The sequence below is a fragment of the Chlamydotis macqueenii genome, chromosome 1 (genome assembly GCF_036417535.1).
Source record: "Chlamydotis macqueenii isolate bChlMac1 chromosome 1, bChlMac1.mat, whole genome shotgun sequence".
In the NCBI taxonomy this organism is placed as follows: domain Eukaryota; kingdom Metazoa; phylum Chordata; class Aves; order Otidiformes; family Otididae; genus Chlamydotis; species Chlamydotis macqueenii.
In genome coordinates, this window is record NC_141556.1 from 183,613,971 (window position 1) to 183,633,975 (window position 20,005).

Genomic DNA, 20,005 nt, shown 5'->3' on the forward strand with positions numbered 1-20,005 from the left:
GGTAGCCTAACATCTCGCATACTTTTATGACAGTCCTCTGGCAGCACATGTTACCAAGAAACAAGGAACTTGTTTAAAGAATTTACCAAACAGGCCAGATACGTATCTACTTATTTATTTTCATAGAGACTATGAAAGTATTGATGGCTGAATACAGGTTGCTTGGAGAAAGCTTCTGCATCTTGCAACATTCATGATCAGTTTATGACAGGAGTATAATTACTGCTTATTAATAATATGCCTTATTATCGCAATGTATTTTAAAAAAATGTAATACTAGAAAATGTCTCCCACAATCAGATGATCAATTTTGTTCTGCTTTCCTCTCTTTGCTTGATGAGTCAAAATTATGTTTTTTAACAATTTTGAACATAATCACGCTCCCTTCAAAGAAAAAAAAAATAGGCAACTGTGGTACCATAGTCTGACCTTGTGAAATAGGAGGCACAGGTTTCTCAGCAAGGAGAGGGCTGGGATGTAAAATGAGATTAAAAGAGGAAGTTGCAATGATTCTTTCATGGAGAAGATCTGAAACTTGCAAAGAAACAATTGTTACTGTGCTGAAATTGCCTTGCACAGATGTGTTAGTGGGAGAACATAGAGGGTGGAAAGAGTAGAAGAGCCCTAGAAAAACAAAACAAAACAAAACAAGAAAATCTTGTCATTTCTTTCTGTGCAAAAATGCAAGTGCCCCTGGGTATTTGAAACAAACTTTTGTTAGTCCTCTCTATACAGTCCTACTGCATTACCATGTATAAGCGCTTTACTTACAGTATTGCCCTTTACAGCGCTGCTGTATTGTGTTCCTGCTGGGTATCAGGATGTCTCTGTTCCTCAAAACAGAGGAACTCTTGGCTTTTCTACGACACAAGGATCTCATCTTCTGGTTGATGGTGCTTTAGTGCTTTCATAGCAGGAACACTGATCTTTACTAGTGCCTCCATAGTAAAAGTTCTTGCCAGCTCCCCAAACAAGGTAAGTTCTTGGGGTTTTAGCAGGAACTACAAAGCCTCTGCTCTGCTCAATGTGGTTATTGCAATGCTAACATAAGTATGCAATACCAGGCGCATCATTCTCACTTCTCCGATGAAGAAATTTGTTGCAAGAAATAGATCTTCCCTTGCATGAACATGGAATTCCTGAGTAGAAGCAGGCAAGAAAAATCCTTGGTAAACTGTGTTTTTCAATTGTAAGACAACAAAAATACAATTAAAATGCCTCAAATTCCATCACAATATGTAGAAAATGTTGCTTTTGCAGACATTACTTAGGGTTTTTTGTATAAATTCCTGGGCAATGAACAGCAGTTTGCTTTATTTTGTTATTTTCTTTCTCTTGCCTCTTCATTGTGGTGGTTCCCCCCCACACCCCCCCCCCCGTATGTTTTTTTTTATTCTCTGAGCTCTATTAAGTGTTCACCTTGATTTTCAATGTTCCTATTTTGGTTTTTTTTCTCCTTTCTTCCTGACCAACTAAGCTTTTCTTTATTTTTTAATGTCTTTGCTTCCTGAAACACCAAGAGCCCCCACTAAAAGGAGCTCCAACCTATTTGTAAAATGGAAGCAACACCAGTAGCAATTCTCTGTTGAAATTAATAAAGTTTCCTTAGGGACAAAAGGAGATGGGGGTGGGGAATCACTTTTTCAGAAGAAAATTTTCAGTAATTAGTAAGAAAGTTTAATGGGCAATGTTATAATTCAATAGTTACAACAGATAGTTATTAAAATATACTATTATATATTAAAATCTCTTATTAGCTAGCATGATTTACTAATCAAAAAATAAAAACCTGATCAGTACACATGAGCCACCAAACTTAATCAGCAAGATTTTGTGTTCTGCTGCTGCTGTCAGCTGTGGATAGAAGGGGCATCAGCTGTAAAACAGACCACACGCAGCATCTTTCCAACTGTCAGCTTCGTGCCACTGGGAGACCTTGCTTCCCTTTAACTTTTCCTTATTAGTTCAGTTGAAGAAAACACAACCCTCCTCTTTAGTAAGCCACATTCTGGAAATAATTCATTTCAGAGACTAGTGAAGGTCTGTGCACTTAGAAACTCCTGTTCATTCCTCTAACTTTGAAAACAGATTCATCAAGTTTAGCAGAATTGCCTCTGTGCTCAAAATATTTGTACGTGTGTTTATAGATCTAAACTGTGTAGTGCTTTCAGGATAATCAAAATTGATGTACAGCAAATCTTTTCTACACTTATTTAACGTTCTGACTTCCAAGGAAAAGTGCTAAGTGAAATGACAAAGCCCAAACTGCAACAAGAGCAAGATCACCACTATAAAGTGACACAAATGATTAAAATAAAACAGTTCAATTAAGGGCATACGAAATAGTGAACATATAAAAACAAATCAGGAAAGAATTGCCCTGGAAACAAAGTTATTTCAGTTACAGTTTATTTTGATCCCTTTATGATGCATGCACATTATAAATTTAAAAAAAACCAAACCAACACCTTGCAAATTGCCAGCTAAAGAAAGTTATATCAAAGGAGTTTTTCCATGCCTACTAAGTGACCATAAGCACATGTTTATAACACAGCACTATTCTGTTAATTTAAAAGAAATACTTCATTAAAATAATAATTATAATATTTTAATTGCGGTTCATTAGAGAATCTTTTGAAATATAAAGTAAAATAAGTATCAAATACTCTTCCATTAAAACAATAAAAACCTTTGTAAATATATTCTGTACACAAACCTGAAAGCCCACTTCAAGGTCCATTTCCTTTTTATTTTCTAGTACTCAGAAATGTTCATTCTGGGCTGAATCCAAGATGGCAAAAGCTGTCAATGGGCATATTTTAACTAAGTTTGCATCACTTTAAATGAGATCCCGTGCCTCTTGGTGCATATTCCAATTCATATCTCTACACTTGGACATCTCTCTCGTGAATAGTGGCCAGAAGTATATTTTCTTCATTGTCACCTGGCAGAATTTCACCTGCCCCACCCAGACACAGATCTGGCCACAGTGATCCATCCCACTGACACTTCCATAATGTTTCCTACTTATGGCTGACAATGGAAGGTACAGCCTGTAAAACATTCATCTGTATGTGTCCAAATCAGGAACTAGTGGATATGGAGTGAGTAAAAATGTATGTATTATGTATTTATATATATATATATTTAAAAAAATCACTTTTGTGTCACATGCTTTAAAATTCTTCTGCAATGTGTAGAGAATTAGGGTCTGATTATCCTATAAGAAATTGCCTTCACACAGCACTAAACCCAATGTTGACCCCTCTGATAAAACAGCTTAAAATACCTACCCTCAAGCTGTTTTGCTCTGGCATTTCTACTGAAGACAGCCAGAAAATCTGAGTACAGAATTCCTTTCTTTAAGAAGGACCACAAGATACTTATTTGCCATAACAGAAGCCACAATCTCATAATTAAAAAGTTCACTTCTTTCTACAACTGATCTCTCGGTGAGGAAACATGACCAGTGCACGATGGTTTCTGCACAGGGAGCAGAGAGTATGGCTCTAAAGCAGAGAGCCTTGTGTCCACACCATCCAGACTAACATGTTGAAGACATATGTGTAGACGAACCTCATCTGTTAATGAATGCACGTGAGGAAGCTGCAGTCTGAACTCCAGCCATAAATCCCATGCAATACTACACTGGTTCTATCTATCTAAAGCCCCTTGAATCTAAGCCAGCAGAGAAAAAAAACCTAGAGCTTGCTTTTAACCACAGACATAAATGTGTTCATGCCAGCCAGCCCAAACCAGTAACTGGCAGTCAATAGCCAACAACAGCTGACATTTCTTTCTCTCTCTTTTCTTAAGTGGTTTGCAAAGATATACTTGTCGGCAAGCCACTGCAATAAGCCAGACTGCACCAAATGGAAACGTACTACTACTGTTAAGATCCACCTTCACAAAATCATCATCCATCTTCACTTGTAACCGTGAAAGAAAAAATGATGGAAATGGGCATTCATGATCAACATCTATGAGGACTCCAAAGAGCACCCACAAAATGAACACCCTCTGGGTGAACAGCAGGCAAAGTTGGAAAGTGGAGGAGAGGGGTGAGATGAGATAGAAAGAAACTCCCTCTCTCTCTGCCAAGCCCTCTACTTGTTTTAACAAATGAGTCATTAGCATCTCCAAATTATCTGGCCCGAGCTACAGCCAGCTCCCTTTCATCCAAACCCAGGCCCCAGCCAAACATTAGGAAATTACCAGCTGGGTCCAGCACGAAGGCAGCAGGCCTGCATATCATCAGCGCCACAGCATCCATGAATCCCAAGCTCCACTCTCCCTCAGCATCTTGTCTATGCATTAAATACACGTGGCCATAGAAAGGAATCTACTTACCTAAACCGCTCTCTACAAAGCCTGGAGGTAAATTACTACCCTCTAGGATTTCTCTGAAGGAACTGGAGAGCAGAAAGAAATATATATTCTTGCAAGAGAATTACAGTTAAGAATCGTACAAGCACATTGGAGGGGAGATCTGCATTACTCCTCAAATTATCGTGAACATTAACGTAGTCTTCTCTAAGAGAAGTCCACAAAACAGGCAAGAATGGTTTCTATGGTTGCACTACGCGCAAGTGTGAACTTGTCTAACACAGAACAAAGAAATGAATCTTCCCAAATACTGACAAATATCTCACTGTCACTTCTTAATCTCTTTGTCCCAGAAAGATAGAGACAGGACAATTAATTCTAACGGTACATTAGTTTACCTGTTAACTAAGTGACGGTAATAACCAATGAGGCATGTAAGAAATTATTTTTCCAAAGACCAAAAAAACCTGAATATGAATGTATATCTTGTGTTTCTTAAGCTTCTACTCACTTAAAAAGCTTCTTAGACATCTTGGTAAGACCTCATAGACATTAAATGTGGTGACTTCCTACATTTCAGGGAAATAAGAGGAAAAAAAAATGGACATATTCATATGCAGAGCAGTTTTCCAACTCAGAACCTCAGATTTTCTAAGTTAAAAGGCAATCAACATTACTCAGCTGTAAAGTGGTTTACCTTTTATGACGCTGCAGATTACATAGGACCCAGGGCAAAAGAAGCCCTCACATTAAAAACAACCAGATTAGCATAATAAGAGCTGAAAACAAAGCTGCGGGAACATTTGGGGAGCTTTTAATTTTTTTTTTCTCTAAAGCATTTCAACTCCTCCAGCCAAAGTAAACACATCACAGATTAGTTCTCAGAAGTGCCCTCAGCCAAAAAGTAAGTTATTGTAATAGGGAGAATGATACTGGGAGCTAAGCTAAGCTTTAATAGCATCCATGGCATATAATAGATGTGGGGGCCTCAGAACACAGATTGAAACAAGCACATGTTAAAGTTTTCAGACCTAATAAAGACATTCAAAATATGGTAAGCTAGCTAAAATACCACTAATGCACATTGCTCTTACTGCCATTGTGGAATTAAGAATGTATTTTGCTAGTTTTCACTACAATTCCTGTTGTAGAAAAGACCCCACACAAAACACAGCCCCCCTTCAACCCACTCAACTCTCTCCCTGTTGCTGAACTGATATGGAAACGCATCATGTCAGCATCATGGGATACTCATCACAGCCAGGGAGCATCCTGTCATCTACAAATGACCAAAAAATTACAAGCCCCAGCCATCGAAAAATAGTGGCTTCTTTACAGAGAGATTTACAGGAGGGGAAAACAGGAAAAAGCTCTCTCAAATTCATTTTAGTTTGGAACAGAGATTAATATTTCATTTCTTAATATTGATTCTTAAAGAGATTTTCCAATTCTACATCTTAACAATACACCAGAATTGTTGTGCAGGACTCGACCAATATCCCACTGCCAGAAATCAAACAAAGGAAATTATATAGATGAAGGAGTTAAAGAATAATCTGTCTACTTGAAGTGAAGAGGAAACTTCTTTTAGATGTTACACCCTCAGGCATACTCCAAACCTGATCCTGGTGACTCACTGGCCTTCACAGTCACTCCTAAATATCAGTGTAAGATGTATCCTAGAGGCAATTTCCTGCACCTTAAATTAAGACAGTTGATCCTATACCTACGTCCTAGCTGCCTACATTCATCAGAGAGTTCTGGACCAGTATTGTTTTCTGATCAGTTTATTTTCCTTATGATTTTCTCTAATTAACTCTAAATTACCTCTCTGGACTGTACCAAATCAGAGACATGTCTTTCTCCTCTAAATGGAGACAACATCTCTCCCATTGGAGTTGGGCAGACCTCAAGCACCTGAACATGAGCATATCATTCTTCAGCTCTTAAAGTCACTCTCCAAAGTTGCCTCGCAAGTTTATGGGGAAGTAGTCACTTCACTGTTCAGGTCTCAGCTGTCTGCTCTGTACCTTCAAAAATTGTCAGAAAGTATGAATTAGTTACAGCCACTCCCTCTTCTTTCTTGCTTCTACTTGCAATAAGCTCTGGATGGTCAGCATTTCTTCTAGACCCCTACATGTTCTTTCTGACAACACAGTTGAAGGTTGATCATTAGCTGCTACAGTTGTTCAGGTAGTCCATCTACTTTCAAATTATTGCATGACTTCATAGTTTGTGAAGAAACGCTGGAGAGAAGCTGCTGTTCACCCCTCTCACAGTATCAAAGAGAGATTGCACTTAAATTTTGTTCCCAGTTGAAGGAGCTGGTATGTACCCACCCTAGACTCTTTGTCTAGTCAATGCAGAAAAAAAAAAGGTATCTTCAGAAGATCTCAGCCACTCTAAGATCAAAATCTCTACCTACAGATGTAGACCTATAAAAGGTATCTGCCTGTCTTCATTCAAAGGAAACTTGGCTGACATATGTTTCTAGAATAAACAGCCTTGTTAAACACTTCAAAAGTTATATGGGATGAATTCAGGCTACTCCTTCTCAAGACCCAAACTACCTTTTCATTTTCTCAGCAACATCAAAGACATCAACAGTATCTAGGACACATGGTCATGCAGTTTACTAGACATCTTAAAAATTGATGCATATGACAGTTATTAAAAAAAGAGGAAAAATATGAAGGCTGCAATCACATCCTGACACACAGAGGCTCTCAGTAAATACACTGCCTCTTTTGGTACCTCCTCTAGCTCCAAGAAATGGCAGTCTGGATTTTCACGCCCTGTTGGCTCTACTGCAAACTGCAGATATACAAGCAGATGATTGATGGGGTTTACACTATAGAAGCCCTACTTGTTGGCAAATGCACACTTGAGAAAGGATTCCAGATCTCTGAGCCACAGCAGGAACTAAGAGGGTCTGTAGACCATTTATTTCAGATTTACATTTAGTTTATGACAAACACAAATATCCTTCTATCTGATTCTTGGTTAGAAGAACAGCTTTGGGTTACCCATAAAAAAACAAGTGCTTATCCTAATTTCTGGTGAAGCAGCTATTCAGGACTAGATAATACGAGCACAGAGTCTCAATCTGTATCATTACAGACGGAATTTGCAGTAAAATTCCCTACCTTTTTCTAAGGGAATTGACCTGAATTGAACAGTGTATTTTCACACATTTTCAGAAAGCTCAGGCAGAGTTTCCCAGCTAGATGTTCAGTAAGCTAACTGTGTTCAGGTCCCAGTACATCCAGCCAGGGTGTCCCTAAGCAGCCTTCAGTAGGCAGTGTTTGCTCTTTATCTGGCCCATGTGGCACACGTTTTTGGGATAGCCCTCGTGTCCTTTACCTCTTAAAAGAAATATGATATCCAGCACGCAAAGATACTAAAGACGTCATGCTATCTAAATCATAGTCTTTCCCAAGACTATGTTCTTACAGGCACTCAGGATTTACAGTTCAGAACTAACACAATCAGTTTTACCTCACCTAGACTTGTGTTTCTCTGCTTCCCTTTCCTAAAGTATGTTTACACTGAAAACAGAAGCCTAACAAGAACATGGGATCATTTTTTTCCCCATATATGACTCCTCTACTGAACTACATTATGTTGCCCTGTCACCCACATGGGGCATTTCCTACCTCCTCATCTGGACAGTCAAGCAAAGCAAACTTCTGTCCTGCAGAAGTCAGCCCAGCTTCCTGAAGCTCAGCAAGTTCCCCAGGGTCTCACTTATAAACTTTCTTGGTTATGCTTCTGGAAAAATACTGAATGTTCCCACTGCTTTCCCTGCAGAGTAATTTGGCTGAAGCCTCTGTTCCTAAGACTCCAGCACCAGTTATTCCCACTCCAGTGGGTACCACTAACAGTCATCTATCACTCCGGCTCCGGGCTCCAATGCCTGAGGCATCCCATGATAAAAGCAGCTGAACCAGAATTCATAAACTGGATGCTGAGATTCCATAAATACAACAGTTTCCGAACTAACTCTCACTCCTTGCTCAAGAAGTTTTTTGAAAAAAAAAATTGAAAAATCAAGCAAGTACATCAGTGAATCCAGAAATTAGCAACTCCAAACTGAAAAAAGACTTGCGTTTCTGGCATGTAATTATATCAACAGGGGAGTAAGCTAGCATCAAAAACACTCACTTTCTTGTAACAGGAGATACATTATTTTTTATTTATCCGACCATGGGGGTGTTCAAGAAACGTTTGGATGTTGTGTTGAGGGATATGATTTAGCTGAGAAGTATTGGTGATGGTTGGACTGGATGATCTTTTAGGTCTTTTCCAATCTTGATAATTCTGTGATTCTGTCTAGAGGCAATGGTTTCAAGCTGCGCCAGGGGAGATTCAGACTGGACATTAGGAAATATTACTTCTCGGAAAGGGTAGTCAGGCACTGGAATGCACTGCCCAGGGAGGTGGTGGAGTCACCGACCATGGGGGTGTTCAAGAAACGTTTGGATGTTGTGTTGAGGGATATGATTTAGCTGAGAAGTATTGGTGATGGTTGGACTGGATGATCTTTTAGGTCTTTTCCAATCTTGATAATAATTCTGTGAATTCTGTGATTTGATTTTTCCACCCTAGATGAAGGTGTACTGGACAGGTAATGGTCAAATAAAAGCAGAACAGCAGTAGTGATCTAGTATTAGATCATCAGATCTTCTTCTCTGCATGGGAAACTATTTCATCTAACTCAAGATTCGGTAGTTTTGGTCTAACCTTGAAATCAAACGCAACTAGAGCCTGTTTTTCCTTCAGATCTTTCTAAATTCTCCCAAATTAAGAGACCCAATTCCATTTTCAGATTTCCTGCATACAATCCAAATGGCATTATACAGAATGATATATGATGATAAATAAAATAAAGGCAAGTATGCTGTTCTTCATGAGTCATTTTTCTACCTCTTACTCTAAACTTGCCTAAAATTCCTGTCAGATGCCATAATAAAATCTACACTTCTTTCTGGGAAGAAATTCCCCTGCACCGAGGCACAATAATCTTCTGTGATACATATATGACATACAAGTTTGTGCAGCCAAACAAGTAAGATTGGAAATCGAACTTTAGTCAGAATGATACTCTTATCACAACATAGCAGCAGTCTGAAGATACAAACTATACATTTTTTCCTCCCCTTGGATGTATTTTTCTAAGAGCGTGTAAAAACAAACATCAACTTTTTTGATGTAAAAACACTGAAAATTCAGTCCAAACACCTAAAAACTGACAACAAAAATTTTAAACAGGAAAAAAAAAAAGTATTCTACTCCACACTAAGAGAAACACTTGGACTGCAAAGCTCTTATGAATGCTCTCAAGCCTTCCCCAACTGAAAGGTCTTTTGGTCTCTAACCTGGACTGAGGGAACAGAGGGATGGAAATGGAGGTTTTGAGGCAGGAATTAGAGAGCTGAAGTTGGGAAAAGCATCACAAAAAAAAAAAGGATTGTCCCTCTTCTTTCCTTCCTTGACATATAAAATACTGAAAATTGCTTTTGTGCAAACAGTTATTTTCTACTGTGCACTCTTTTTGTTGTCACTTTTAAGTCCCCTAGATACAAATCTATGGAAGATGAATACTCAAGATATATTTGAACAAACCCTCTCTAAAATGATAAACAGCAATTATCAACGACCTTTCCAGGGAGAAGGATCATAACAGACATCCACTGGGATAATTCTCCCATTCATATCTTTTAAGGGAATGACACCACATATAGCACATAGAAGTGAAGTTTCAGCATACGTCTCTTTCCTGTCATTGTAATAACAACCCAGTGGAGTGTGCTGATCCTGTGAATGTTCTTATCCTGATCTCGTTATTTCTCAAATGGAAGTGCAAATGCAAAAAAAGTAAGAACATTTTCCAACACTAACTCCAATGCTACCATATTTGTAGCTTAAAAAAAAAAAAAACCAACCAAAAAAAAAAAAACCAACAGTTCTGCAGCAGAAGCAGAAAAACAAAAAAAAAATCATCAAACAAGGTTTCATAAACTAAACAGCAAAGATAAACAAAGACAGCTTCACAATCCCCAGGCAAGCTTCTTTGCAAGGAAAATGCTATATATTTTAGGTCCTGAGATTGTATTCCAACTTACTGTCAAAAATGGCAAAGGAACTGAATCACACAGAATTAAGTACTACTCATCTTGAAAAATAGAAATCCGTTCTGGTTAGATATCTAGAGTGAACATTTTAGGACCATTTATTTGGGAATATTTGGTGCAACCCTCACCAGACCCACCAGACTGGCTGAGCACTCCTCAAAGACCAATCTTCTCTGCAATCACACTGGACCTCTCCTCTGCTAGGAGCACAGGCTTGGCTTAAAGCAGTTTCACAGTTATGCTGAATTTACTTACTCTTTGCAAAGAGCAGTCTGACGGTTTGCCTACAGCAGAAAAAATGTTGCTACATCTTTTCTCCTCATCCCAGGTCCTGACTTAGTTTTTCTTGTTCCCGAAGACAGCCAAAGCCCATGTAAACCTCCCTACGACGGAAATTCTCAACTGGTCAGTTAATCTACTTTAGGTCCTTTTACACCACCTTTGGGCCAGGCTCAAGGTTAGGCAGGTTGTGTACATCATATATTATTTTGTGTGTGAATACCAACTAATGTTTGTCAGAGGCCCCAGTACAAGATTACAGTTAGAATTAAAAAAAAAAAAAATGTGGAACTATTTCAAATATGGTAGAAGGTTTTATGGCATCCACTGGACAAAAAAAAAAAAAAAAAATACAGTTGCAGTCAAAGTCATTGCTTTGCCAAAAAATTACAGATCAAACTGAAATTTAAATTCTTGCCTGAAGAATGGAGGAAAGCACACACGCACACATACAAACCCTGCCTTTTCTTCTCCTTCCACCTCATCCCCCGTTGCTGCCAAGTGCCTAACAAGCATTCATAGGGATAGTCCCTAACAAAGTCTCTCAGAATTGGTAAGGCAGTACACATGCCATTGCACTGAAAGGCCAGAGACCAAGCAATAACCTTTTATAATTCCTCTTTTCAGTTATAAATGGAGGCAGATATGATGACAAATATGTTTCAGAAAGCTGAATGTGTTGTTATAGCAGAATACTATGGGATACCAAACATTTCCCTTTCCACCTCAGATTACATAAAAATACCCATACTCAAGATTTGCCACATAAATGGCCTGTTTCATTTTTAAAAGTCTGATTTTTTTTTATTCCTTGTGTGGTTTTGTATTTTTTCCCTATTGATCTTAACTTTTTCCTCCCAGTGTTCTATCTGTGCTGGGATACATTCAGGGTTTTTTTTGCCTTGGGTGTATGGTACAAAGATTATCTCTGAACAATCCCTGGCAGGGGACTGAAGCAAAGGAGGGTAACATTTGTTTCATGGGAAAGAAGAAAGAGGACTTTAAGATGGGTTGGACACATGGTTGGCAGTCAAATGGCATATAGCAAAAGCCATGCCACTGCACTGGTTCGTTTTTGACTCCTTGCTTAAGCACTCGTATAGCAACAACTACTCCCACCTCAAACCATGAAATAAAAACATAATACAATAATTGCCAATTGGGGGATGCAAGATCCAAGTTCTCACTGAGCCAAGTCAAGCCTTTTGTTTTTTGGTTTTTTTTTCCCCTAAGGAACACACTGAAAAGCCTTTCCCTTCACAATAAATAATGGCAGGGCTTTCATTAGCTGGCAATTCTCACCATGTATATGCAGAGATGGTGGATCATAGCACACCTTGATGCAAGCATTTGGTGTGTACACTTCAGCAACCTGTCTCCACAGACCAAACAAAAACTTACATATCTGCTTTAAAATTTGAGCTGTCGCTATTAGGAGCAAATGTGTTAGGTGCAGTAATGTTTTGAAAACTGTTTTTATATAGTTAAACGATGAGAGTTGAGGAGTTTATATACATCTTGCAGAGATTTTCCAAGTCATGTTCTATTACCTCCTGATATTACCTCCTGATATGCAAAAAAAAAAATCCCCAGCTGCCTCCCACCAACAGATGCATTTATAAATTTCCAGAAACACAAAAGTGATCCATGTGAATTGATGTTAAGGTAGAAAGAAAGCTTTCCAAGCCAAAACTACAAATATTTTGTACTACCATGCAAACCAAAACAAGACGATGCTTGTATAAATCTTCCTGCTATGCTCATCACTTTGCTTCAGTAACATGCATCTCAGTCTTAACATTATTGGGATTTAGAATTAATGACCCACTGAGATTTATAAGGCCAATTACACCTCTCACCATTACCACTTTGGGGGCCTCTGCAGCCTTAAACAGACATTAAAAGGTCACTCTGAAAACTGTCATTAAAGAAAAAATAACTCTAAATAGGAGATGCTTTAAAAAAAAAAAAACATCTTGATCAGTATTTCCATAAAACTCACTGTGCAGTTTGCTAGTTGAGTCCAGTTGAGCCCACTTGGATTTCTTCCATCTCTTCCAAAAATGTGAAATAAACACAACGAGATCTAGCACTAGTCTTTATGCAGTAAGAAACAACAGAATAGTTCATGTGTATTAATGCAAGCTTGATAGATATGACTATTGAGTGACGTCTAGAGGGATTGCTCACTTTTCATGGAACAGCGAGGAACTCAGTTGGCAACGTCTCTAGTAAGTGAGAAGTCCCTAAATTAATATTGCCCAGTTGCAGTTAACTGAGTCGACTGGAATCATCTTTGCTCGCAGACAGCATTGCACACAGATTGCTCAACGCAGACAATTCCATATGTTCTTGTGTTTCCTTTCCCCCTTTTCACAGGCATGGCTTTCTTTGAGCAACCCAAAGTGCTGAGAGTGATGCAAGTCACGGAACAGTAACCACATATGTTGCACAACAGAGGAAAGTTTTGAAATGAAGGAATACCATAGCACTTCTTTTTGTAAGAAACAAACTGATAGACAAACAGATATGATCAAAGAAATTCAGAACTCAAAACCGCTTTCTTCACTTAAGGATTTTTAATGATGGGGGAAAAATGCCTAAGTAGATAGCTGGTCAAACTTCTGGCTGGCATGAATTAAGCCATTCAAGTACACAAAATTTATAACAGAAATACCAGCAAGCACCTTTAAATACAGCACCACCATAATTAGGCTAGAAATGCTGTGCTTTGAGTCATGAATTGGATGTGCTCGGCCTTATTTGCTATATAGGATTATGCCATCCAAGCGCAGGCAGCAACATTTATTGAAAAATTCACTGTAAGATAACAACTGATTTAAAAGGGGTTCATGTAAGTTTAGTTAAGGAGCAACTTCAGAGATTATTTTCAATTACTGAGATAAAATCATGGCTTCTCTCAGGAGGAAAAAAGGAAAGTTTTTTTTTTTCTCCATATACTACACAGAGCATATGAAAGCTTTAAAAATAGTCTGATTTCACAAACAATATCAGCCTCCTACTAATATTCCTTAACTCTGTTTTTCCCTCCCTCAAGTCATTTTTCCAATTATTTTCAACATTTTCTTTGATCACTTGATAAAAAGCAGCTTTCCTGCTGCAGATAACAGGTTACAACATTCCCTTTTACACTCAATAGGTTTACCCTGCTGTCAAGAATACTAACTGATGGTTTTATTTCCTTTCACCAAATCTGCAGGGCTCTGGCCGAGCATCGAATTTTTCTGCACAGAACTCATTGATTTCAGAGAGCATGAGGATGACAGCAGGACGTAAGCACTAAGTTCCAGTCCTTCTAAACTTGCATGAGGATCTGCAGTTAATAAACTAGAAAGCCTCTGTTAACTTGCATTAAAAAAAAAATACCTTTACCAGCTTGTCTTGAAAGGCTGTAGATCTGGGGAAAAAAAAAGCCCCATCTTCAACTCCTCCAAATTCAATATCAAACGGGTCAGCGTCTCTGAAGAATAAGTAAGACATGGCATCCTCATCTCATGCAGAGGGGATACATCTACACTGTCTGCTTTAGACATGTAACTTTGCTGTGACTTAAACTTGTAATTGTAGGGTTCCTGCACACTCAACAGATATTCAGACACCTGGAGAAAGCAATTCTGATCTCAAGGGGCTGCACTACATATACTCTGTAAGCTCTTAATGCGAGCACTTATGTTACATGCCCAGAGCGAGCCTGTGCAGTCCCTCCACACATTTCAGCACAGTACCATGCTTCACGCATGCCGTACGTAGGAACCTGAGTCCCTTTGCTCTTTCAGCCTTGCTGCCTCATTTCATTACACGCATCTCTGTGAGATATATATGCAATATGCCTCTCTGGGCAACAGAAAACCTCTGGATTTAAAGGGCAGGATGTACACAGAAATAATAAAAAAAAATTAGATGTACTTTATTTGGCACAGAAACCAGGAAACATGTCATGAACGTGTATTAGCCCTCTTAAGACAATTACTCCAGATACTGATGGAGTTGACAGTGCAATCTCATCACACTCCTGTTAGACCATCATCGGACTTGCGCACGGCAGACCTGCGGCTCCAGAGCAGTTTAGTCCTTCTAATACATGCCATCCATGTTACAAGGTATATTTTATTAGTTTAAGAAAAAATAAAATAAAAAAAAAATCCATATTCCAAATAGTAGAATCACTGACAAGACATAGATCTTTTGGAGGTAAACCAGGAAAGAATGCATGGCAGAACATTTAAGGTGGTGAAAAAGCCCACCTTTGCAGAGAAAGTATTGCTGTCCATATGCCTTTAAAGATAAAACCAAAGATTTTTCAGTCATAAGGTATCACAAAATTATTGGCTGATCACCTGCTGTCTTGCATGCACATCAAGCTGTTTTTCCAGCAAGATTTGTTCACTTACACTGCCCAAATGAATGTCTCTCTTAAAACAAAAAAAAATGAAAAAAAATAGCCCATCGAAAATAACTCCCTAATCTGCCATCCTTTCAATAGAACTGAAGTGCTCTTCACACACATAGTACACAAGCATCTTGAATTAGCAGGGAACTATTTTTAAATACACGAAGGACAAGATACAAAATTAGTTTCATGGGGAATGAGAACCTTAGAGATTATTTACTTTCCCTTAATTACTTTGACTCACCACTCGTTTAGCTTTCCAATAGTACTACCTATTTCACACTCAAATTTTGATACTGAAGACATGTGAGTGGTTTTTTTTGAACATTTACGTTTATGGGCCTAAATTAAACATAATCACGTTTCTCAAATCGACTTACTCACATGAAAGCTAATGAAAGATACCATACGGTACAAATATTCCTTGCTTTGGAACAGCTGCCTCAAAGTAAGGATCCCTACATAAAAGCAAACACCTTTCTTTGAGCAAAAAACGTGAAAATTCTGACAACTGGACAAAACTATTACATTAGGCGCAGGTAGCATCTTACACTCCTGATCTTATACAACATAAGGAGCAAAACACGTATTATTATTATTTAAAAATTATTTTTGAGAGCGAAGAACTCAGGTGACAGGATAGCCTACCTAAGTCCTAAGCCCAAGAAAGAAGCAAAGTTTCTAAGCCTTTGATCAAGAAGAAATTAAATGTGGCCACACAGCACTGCTGGGCTACATCCACTACCCATCTTTCCGTCATAAGACACAGGCACATTTCTGTCAGTTGCACAGGACACAAAAAAAAAAAGAAAAGAACAGATGAAATGGTATTCCAGAAAAAGACGACTTGTGGTAAATTTCAAATATAAAATTAAAGAAAAATAGTAATAAAAAAAAGGTCTACAGTCTTACCCCTGTAGAAATAAATTAATTAGGATCTTGATGACAGAGCATCAGAATATAAAAAAGTGGGAAAAGTAAATAGAAATTATGAAGGCAGCAATGAAAAGGAAAGTAATAAAGGGGATGGTGCATTAAACAGAAAACAGAAAGTCTGAAATATAAAGGAAATGAAGGCCACAGTAAAAAGACACGGGATGGACAGACACAAAGAGGAGAAAGAAAGGATTTAAAAAATGAAAGGAGAGAAGGCAAGACAAAAAAAGGCTAGGGAGATAGACATACAGAAAGGACAGCTTAAAATTAAAGGAAAAAAAACACAACCCTCCCATCTACCAAAAAAAAAACCCCAACAAAAAAAAACAAAAAAAAAAAAACAAACAAAAAAAAACCAAACAAAAAAAAACCAAACAAAAAAAAAACCAAACAAATGACACAAAACAAAATCCCTACAACCAACCACAGCCCTACAATCCTCCTAAAAAAATTTACTCTAGAAACCAGAGTTGGAAGGAAAGTAAGTGAAATTCATTTCATTGGCTAACGAAGCTCCATTCCATGCTGACAGCTCAGGGCTCAGTCCTGTCTCTGTCAAGCAGTGGGACTTTTTGCCAGAATTTCTCAGCTCCCATAGGATCAAGGCTGAGCCAAAGCAATGCCTGAATGATCTTCTATACTTAAACACCTGAGACACTGCATACCATAGTATCAGCTCTGGATATTTTAGGATGACTAGTCTTTACTAAGTCAGAGAATTAAGAGGTACAAAAACCATCATGGTACTACTCGTAGCAGCACATACTACTGCCACCATGTACCTGAAATCACGAGTTCTCACACTACACAGAGTTATCAAACCATTCCTCATGATAACAAGTACTAATAATGCTTTTTATCAGCTATCAATGACTAATTTATCAGAAAAAAAAATATTACAGGCTGTTAAAGCAATTAGTAAATGAATCACTATGAAATGAAGTGGATTTTCTGAAGGCTTTCCAAAGAGAGATGGTAAGACAGAAGCTTTGGTTCCACTTTCCGCCAGCGAATATTGCGCCGTTCCAAGAAAACAACCACTGCAGTTGAGAGAAAGGAGAGACCCTGGAAAGAATTTCTCAAATCACTTATTAGAATATAGTGAATATTAACAATAGACAGTACAAATTCTCTTGAGAATTGACTGTTGCTGGGGTTTGGATCCCTTCTTCTAGGCTGTTAAGGTTGCTGGGGAATTTCACTGTTAATGGTGTATTTCCATATGAATGTTTGAAGAAGTGGGAAGGGTGTGCAAAACTGAAATTTAAGCATGGAGTTTTCTTTGTGCTTCTGAGAAAAAAATATTATGTTCTTGTAAAGCCAAAATAAGACACTTCCAAACTTAACTGTACATTATCAAAGCTTTTTAGAAGAAAAAATTTACACAGAAAAAGTGAGGAAAACTTGCTTGTCTTACCATGGTCAGTAGAAATGCACCAATCTTGCCATTATACACCCTATAAGGGCAACAAGCAGTCTACAAACTACAGCAGCTTTGTCTTGCTTTAATAGATAAAACCAACAAGTTTATTTTGTTTTAAACAGATTATATGTTCATTTTTCATAGACCATTTGAAAAGCACATTGCTGTGGGCTTCCCAAAGACAAATACACTGAGGCACCAGCAAGTGACAACACACTTTGTACTCCTTGACATGGATGAAAGAATTCAATTCAACTTTTCTTTTTTCTATCTGGAAATAGAAATGCCAAAGAAGAATATTTTTTAACCCTACTTCCCGGGAACGAAGCTTAAACGATACCCTGTCTGCATCTTCATCTGTTTCTCCTCCCTTCTCTTCACTAACTTTGGGTGACATTTGCCAAGAGCAATCAAAACTGACAGAGGACAGAGTCCCTTCATTTTCATGAAAATAAGTGGGTGAATAAAGGAGAAAACTAATAAACATCTCATGGTTTGAATGGTAGGTACTCACTCTTATTGCATCAGAAAATCCACTGAGCAATTATGACCAAAGGAGAAAGCAAGGTGAGGTTGGCTTCAATGCTCACACCACCATTTATCTGGTTATTCTCTCCATCCTTTAGAATTCAAAACATCTCAAGTTGGGCAACTCTTATTTACTGCAAGCATACAGTAAATACAGACACGCTTTCATTGGCAACTGCTGTGACAGCTGATCTTCACACCACAGTATTATCTTAATAAACTGTCTCTCAGCCCCAGGGTCTTTGCTCTCATATAAGTGACCTACACCCTGCATCTTATACAAAGCATGACGAGCACAGAGGTTATATGAGTTAATTGCATAGTGACTGCAAAAATACTGTGCTTTCCTTCTTTCGGCAACGTGGTCTTTCTCTATTGAAAACAATTGGAGTTACACAGTAATTCAAGTTAATGATAGAACAGTATATCTGGATAACTCTATCATTAGTTAATGTTACCACCACATGAGCTTGTCTATATGGTATTTGACAAGGAAATTCAAGTTAAACAGCCTCCTCCAGAATGAAGACAATATTGGATTAATTAGGTAACTTGCTACACATTTAGAAAATTAAGATGAATATCCCTTTTATAACCATATTAAAATCCTACGGAATAAGAACCAGATTGTAATCTGTTATTGTAGCGTAACTCAAGAATATCTCCTGAATTACTCAAAATTTAAATCACTGGAGATCAGAATCTGGCCTCACATATCTTAAAGAACATTTGACTCACTACTCATGTAAAAAGGACGCAATTTCCATCAACACACAGGGCACAGGAACCAATTTGTTTCCTAGGAGAGTTCAAAATTCTCTGCCAAAATAATTTGTATTTTGGTACTCCTAACATATTATGTTATTTTTATTGGTCTACATTATACTTTTGCTACTAACTATGGAGTGAGTGTTTGGAGAAAAGCAGAAACTGGGGCCCATTACTCAGTTTTTTCCTTCACATGCTTCCCAGAACTCGGGCAACTTTCCTCCTCTGACTGAAGACTGCCACTGGAAATACTGTAAGAAGTCTATAAATCTTTTATTAGCTAAAACACAAACCACAGACTACCGAATTCATTTTGTAACATGATTATTCCTCCAACGTTGTCCAAAACTGAAAGCATGCAACTGTAAAGTAAAATACACAAAAATGTCATAGCTCTAAACAGTTTGGTCTACCAACCTTTTAGTCTATTTTTACTTGTGCTTTAACAACTTGGGCTATGTCTACATAAGCTTTTTAAGACAGAGTAGTTTTCTCTCTACCTAAGCTTTACGATGCTTCTGCACCAGCCAGGGCTGAACCTGTATTGTGTTTAGCAAGGGATCACACGTGAAAGTGAATTTATCAAAATGTTTCAAGTCTAACAGTGCAACATGGCAAAATGCTCCACATTTTGCTGGGCAGAGAAGAAAGCATTTTCAAGCCTGAAACATCCATGTTCCACTGCCAGTGTTTCCTATAACTTGACTGCTGCGTTTTCCACTGTTCTGACACAAACAGGCATAATAGACCGATGATCTGGATTTCAGTTTAAGTTAGGAAACCACGCTCCTCTGACTGTCCCACTTCCTTTTATCCCACTCACTGTACGGCTTGGTGAGAATCACAAACAAATAGAGCTGGAAACAACAGGATCAGTTGCACCCTTTAAAGATAACACAGTTATATCTACCATGGTCTTGAAGACTTGGACTAGTAAAGGCCCCACAATGTCCACATAATCCATTCTATGACCCCTCTGCACCCTTACCACTAGAAAAATTTTCCAGAAATTGTTATTTCTTGCAAAATATTCAGCCTATTACGTTTACTCTACTCACTGTGGCCACTGCAGATTTTTTCTTCCTTGTATATCAGACCTCTCTGTTTTCTGTCTTTGTTCAAAGCACTAGTCTTGTCATTCGGTTTCTACAGCTGCTGAGGTCTCCTCCAATATTTTTTCTCAAGTATTTGGTGTTATTT

At 38.1% G+C, this 20,005-nt stretch overlaps 1 protein-coding gene across 3 annotated transcripts in view; it reads right to left on the reverse strand.

The window, feature by feature from the left end:
• The window catches only part of ENOX1 (ecto-NOX disulfide-thiol exchanger 1), a 371,002-nt gene that overhangs the window by 340,221 nt on the left and 10,776 nt on the right, over positions 1 to 20,005 (reverse strand). The gene's annotated exons all lie outside the window — the stretch shown is intronic.